Source organism: Pinus tabuliformis, chromosome 6 (genome assembly GCF_031772625.1).
Source record: "Pinus tabuliformis cultivar Carrire ecotype Pingquan chromosome 6, CPIR1, whole genome shotgun sequence".
In the NCBI taxonomy this organism is placed as follows: domain Eukaryota; kingdom Viridiplantae; phylum Streptophyta; class Pinopsida; order Pinales; family Pinaceae; genus Pinus; species Pinus tabuliformis.
This window is the reverse complement of record NC_142292.1, coordinates 1,300,341,346-1,300,347,469: the sequence shown is the minus strand read 5'-3', so window position 1 is coordinate 1,300,347,469 and position 6,124 is coordinate 1,300,341,346. Positions and strand designations below refer to the sequence as shown.

At 42.2% G+C, this 6,124-nt stretch overlaps 1 pseudogene; it reads right to left on the bottom strand.

Annotated features, from left to right (window-relative positions):
- Positions 1–4,941: 4,941 nt before the first annotated feature.
- On the bottom strand, positions 4,942–5,642 carry LOC149263384 (zinc finger CCCH domain-containing protein 1 pseudogene; annotated as a pseudogene).
- Positions 5,643–6,124: the final 482 nt, after the last annotated feature.

Genomic DNA, 6,124 nt, shown 5'->3' with positions numbered 1-6,124 from the left:
CTGATAGACCATTACAGTTTGAAGCCCAATGCTTAGCGAAAGGATGGTTTAAGCTCAGCTTCATAGACAAGGAGTCGGCAGAATGGGTCTTTCATCGAAATTGGCACATAGGGAACATTCCTGTCTTGCTGAAGAAATGGACCCCCCTTTTTGATGCAATCAAAGAGAGAACGGATGAGTTCCCAGTTTGGGTGAGAGCTCCGGGTCTACCATCCTTTCTTTGGACAGAAGCTGTTTTCAAATCAATCGGGAATAGGCTGGGTGTTTTCTTGGAAGCAGATATGACATTCCTGGAGACGAAAAACAGAGCGATGGCCCGCATGCTGGTACACCTCAACCCGAGCAGAGGTTTGGCTCAAAAAATCAATTTACAATACAAAGACTACGTGTTCGAGCAGCTATTAGACTACGAACACTTGCCGTTCAGGTGCCATCGCTGCCATGAGTATGGGCATCTGGCAAAAGACTGTCCGCAGCTTAGAAGAAGGAGACGCTTTCGGAGGACTACAGCTTACAGAGAAACTGTTCCAAACCCTTCTCAGACGCCTAAGGAGAAAGAAAATCCGGAGATGCAAGGCACAGAGGAAATGGAGATCGAGGAGACACTAAAGGATCCACTGGTTGAAGCTGTCCAAAATCTAGAGGTTGTTCAGGCCAATGACTCTCATCTGGCGGTAGCTGTGGAGGAGATTGCTAAAGAAGCGGAAGCTGTGGAGGAGATCGCCAAGGAAGCTACTGCAGAACAAAACCCTCGCGGCGAAGATGAAAAGGGTATGTGCTCAGGGATCCCTTTTTCTTCTCTTAATTCTCCTGAGCATGTTTCAGCTTCATTGCATGTTTCGTCTCCAAACAGTCCAATTCAAGTAAATAACACTAAAGAAAAAATGGAACATGATTTGATCTCCCCGGATGTAGACACTATATCTGCGGCTTTACCGTCTCTTGATATAAACTGTGAAGAAAATTGGCCCCCCCTTTCTCAACCAGCACCTCGTACCCATTGCCCTTACAACCTGAGATCTTTGGGAGGGAAGCCTGGTATTCCGGGGGCTATTGGAGGTTTGGGACAGTCTCCCTCTCAGTGCTGTACCAAAAACAAGAGAGGTAGGAAATCGGACATGTCCAAGGCCAAACTTAAAGCCAAGCTGGATGTTGCAGATGGCAAACAATATTCTATCCCCGGGGTTCTTAGAGCAGCGCAGCCCTCTGTTGGCGTTATTAAATGATCCTGTCATCCTGGAATTGCAGAGGTTTGGCCAGCAAACCTAAAAAACTAGCCTTGAAAGAGTGGATCCTTAACTCAAAAGTTGATGTTATCTTTTTGCAAGAAACCCTGGGGAAGGCTTCTGAGATTGAACCTATGTTAAAAGCCCTTCTGCCAGGATGGAACTTTACTGCTATAGATTCATCTGGACACTCGGGGGGCCTTGCTATTGGAATCAAAGAAGGGCGAGTCAAGGTCATTAACCAATGGGGGATGAAACAAGTTATGGGAATGGAGGTTTTTTCTCCAGATTTCACCTTCCCCATCACTTTAGTAAATATCTATGGGCCCTGTCAGGGCAGGGAATCCTTCTGGGACGAATTGATGACAAAATCTGTGTTGAAATCCTCCTTGCTGATTATGGGGGGTGATTTAAACTTCTCCATTGGCAGAGCAGAAGCATGGGGTCCATCAGCTAGAGAAGATCCCCTCTTAGCTTTCTTCCTTAATCTATTAACGGAAAACAACCTCATAGATCCTTCCCCGATCAAACTAAAGCCCACTTGGAGGAACCGAAGTGTTATCTCAAAATCAGGCCCTGGAAGGTTGCAAACCAGGAAGACTTCAAGTAACTGTTCCAAACCAATCTTTTGACTAAGGCTTAGCCTCCTTAGCCTGAGAGGGCTCTCTCAAAGGGTTATTGATTTTGACTATTAATAAGATGGCTAACTCTTGTGGAATAACATTAACAAATATGAAGGCTGGACAAACATTACATAAGTTTCCATTGGGCCTATGGAGTCAAACATACTACAGCAAACAATGATGATGCCTTACATAGAAGTCAGGGCATTTAGCATTTGGATGTTCAGAATACCACTTATATAAAACCACAGTTTACAAAGACATACAGGAAGTCAGAGCATGATCAATGAATTCTGAGTGATTATGTATTTGTACAACTGTAAAAGAACACTAAAGAAAATATACCATCACACATTCTGAACAAGAAAATCTCTTATGAATCCTGAGAAGTAAAACAGTCATTTATATTACTGAACTCTGTTTTTACATAAGCCAAAACAGTCCTCTGTTTTATAAAATATCCAACCCTCATTACATAGATGTTCCAGCTATATATAGAATCCTTATTCTAACTACTTCGAGCTTCCTCCTCCAGCATGAGGGGAACTCGATAACTGCCTCTAATGACACCTATTAGCTATTGAACTAACTAATAATTACAATTAGGAACTGATTGTAGTGTTTAAGAGTTCTAAATTAACTATGACTCTAACTCCATTTTGCATGCATAACGACTTCTTCTTATTCTCTGACACCTGGTCCTCTTTCGACTTGGCTCAGCTGGATGTTTAATACTCCATAGTGATCTTGAACGCTGAACCTTTCAACTGCTCAGAAGTATTAGGAGATTTCCCTTACTTCTCGGCTCCAGTTTTCCTCAAAATGCTCGAATGTACCAAGCATGTTTCTAGCCTTTAATAACCCATAATATGGAACACTGCCACGTTCTGGATGTGTTGTGAGCTGCATCGATTGACATGTGTGCAAGCAAAAGGTCCTTGTATGCAAAAGATTTGCTACCTCTTGAACGGTGGCAACGGGGATATCACAGAACTTTAAAGATGGGTTGAAATATTTCACCTTTTTAAATCCTCCACCTGTCTTGTTTTGATTGGCTATTGTCGTTCCCGCTGATATCTTGTATACCCTTTTGGCGTTTCCTTTTCAAAATTTTTACTCAAAAAACAAAACTGCCTGTTCTGTGTTAAAATCAACACCTACAGCAGTTTCGTAGCGTGCTACGAAACTGCTGAATCTTTTAGCTTGCTTTTGACCACCTTGTCGATTACTTCTGGATGTGTTAAAATCTGATGATTTCCTCCCAAGGTCTGAATTTGAACCATAAATGATGCTATTGGAGGTTGCTCTTTCAACAGCTTTGAAGGTTCTGGAAAACATCGTACATATGATAATTTACTTCTTTCTATTGAAATGTGCCAATTCCACATCCCTGTCTTGAAAGGATCAGACTTCCTGTAGGAAGTATAAGAAGCCAAATTTTCTATTCTCCATTGGGCAAGCCTGGCTGTTTCACAGGTGCTAGACTTCGAAATACATCAATATCAACCTCTTCAAGTCGCTGAGAGAAATTCTTGAACACAAAGCGTTTTCCACTAGGCCCTTTGTTAAGACTCTTGATAGGCTGATTTTGTGAACATGCCATTTTATTTGATGAAAGAATCCAAACTTTTGCTTCAACCTTGAAATCCAAACATAATACCTCCAACTCTGACTCTTATCATGACACTTATTGGTAGAGATAGAGTAAGTAGATCTATCCAACAAAAGGCGAAGGGCTTGCTCTGCTCTCGAATGAAATTTTAATGCTGGACCCTTCAGAATGTGCCACAGTAAAGCACTACAGCCTGTTGTTTTCTCCTCTGAAGGCTCCATGACAATTTCTCCCATTATTTTTCGTATACCTTTTATAAGCTGCTTAACAGATGCATTTCGGAGCAAAAATGACACAGCCTCAGCCATAAACTCTTGCACATATTCTCGATGGTAGTACCGCAGCTGCTTTGTTATCTTCATTACATATGCAATGTTCTTTACAAGAAGCTTCTGCATGTACTTCAAGATATAAGAGAAAGCTGTGAAAACTTGTTCAAGAATTTCAGGATCTCGATCTCCACCAGATTCTAGAAGGTTTCCCATGGTTTCCATCAGTTTATGGAGAAAAGGCATGAACTCCTCACGCAAATCCCTTGACAGAACTGCAATCAAACTGAGGATAGGCTCAAGGGAAAGCTTAGCCTGCATGTGCAACCGGCAAAGGAGTTTTGATACAATCATTTCCTTGTGGAGCAAAACTTGTGGTAAGGTTTGCACCACTGGCATCAACTCTTCATATAGAGAAATAAATTCTGCCGCACTATTCAGTTCCCGCCATTGTAGAAGGTTTTCATGGAAAAATGATGTTCCTTGAGTTGGCTCAAATAGTGTCAACTCTGTAGCCAAATGCCAGAACCAAGCAAGTCTTCAAGTGCCCTAGAACTTGATATGTGACTGGAGATGTCTTGCCAATCACAGATCCTTCATAGGAAGTGTTAAATTACAGGCCCCATTGTATATTGCATTACTATAAGCTTGACGATTTGCAACATCTGCTGGTAGCATGAGAATGGAAATTTCGGCCACTGAAAGGCCCAGAACCACCACTAGCTTCGGGAAATATGCTTGATTAATGTCATCTAGGTGTTGATAATTAATAAGCAGGTAAATATTGAAAAGAAACACAACAATACACACCACTGCTGCTATGATAACTAATGCCAGGTTGAAGTCACCCATTTTTCTCCTCGAAGTTCAACTCCACAAATGCTGACGATTGAAAATTCCTCAAAAAGGAACACCACACAGTTATAATGAACAAGACTTTGCTTCTTTATTTGTCCATTTGAAAGTAGACTAGCTGTTTCGATGCCAGAATTGCCTGCCCATAAGACTCGTGAAATTTTGCCAAGCCAAAAATAAATGGTGAAATGGAGCTCTTTTTGATCGATCTGAATTATGCGCTGTAGAAAAAAAATAATAGGAAAATGTAGATCCTGAATACAGATCAGAACAACTGAAATCTCCCTGAGATGGCCGACATAGCATCTGGTGTCGTGGAAGGCAGGGGCGATTTCACTGGGAACGGTCAAGATCGCTTACTCGCTTCCTTCCTCTGCAACCAATCCCCGTGCCAGATTATTTTTTCGCTTCTTCTCAGCTTCCTGCCATTCTCTCTCCATCTGCCAACCAGACTTATAATCACCTCTATCATGCATGAACTTGCAAGCATCCCCATAGCCACAATAACCAGTCTCCTTGTAGTCCTTACAGATGTCGGGCTGATAATCAAATCTTATAGAAGACCTAATATGAGCAGAAGCCCTAAGAGGCCCATGCGCACCGCCAGCTTTTTCTCCGGAAACTGTGTGTTCTCTTCTAAAACCTGCTTTGTGATCGGTATAACCGTGAATACCTTTATAAAGTTTTTCATCGCCCGGATTATTACCCTTGAGTGACTCCTCGCCTTGCTTAAACACCCGCTCTCGGATAGCCCTCGCATCTTTGGTAAACTCTGTCTCTAGCTTGTGAACGAGAAGCAAGAAGCGGAATCATATGTAATTGCGTGGAATTTCGACAAAACATTGGATGGGATCTGAGACCCCACATTCTTCACCTTTGACGAAATTCATCCACCTTCCGAACCCTTGTTGAATCCACTAATTACCAAAGAAGGCTTCTTCCAAGAAAAGAGTGCTCCAGATAAACCTAATGAAACAGAATTTGCTGGGGTACCAGAAACCTCATAAGCTGTAGCCCCTTTGATGCCAACAGAGCCTGCACATGTCAAGACCGACATGTAAGACCTTACACATGCTATTCCCATAAAATTCTTGCAGAAAATATGACAGCGGGTGTGAGATGTGCTATGGATCAGCACGAATCCCCCATTTCGTAGCGTAGTTTAAAACATGTTGCGCTGCGAAACTACAAAAAGGCTTTATGCGCATCAAACTGATGTGAGCAGTTTTGAAATTTTGGCATTAGAATTTTCAGTGATAACACGAAGGACAGGGGAGGACTGGATCGCCAAAAGACTAGATCATTTCCTGTTATCCGAGTCTTTAACTTCCAAAGCACCTATTCTCAGACAGTGGGTTGAGGAAATAGGGAATTCGGATCATTTCCCTGTTTTTTTGGACCTTACTTTTCCTCCCCCTAAACCTCCTGCCCCTTTTAAGTTCAATCCATCTTGGCTCCAAGACCCTTCTTACAGTAACCTGTTTAAGGAAACTTGGATTCACCCTGTTCACAATACAGGAGAGGATAAGTGCTTCTTGT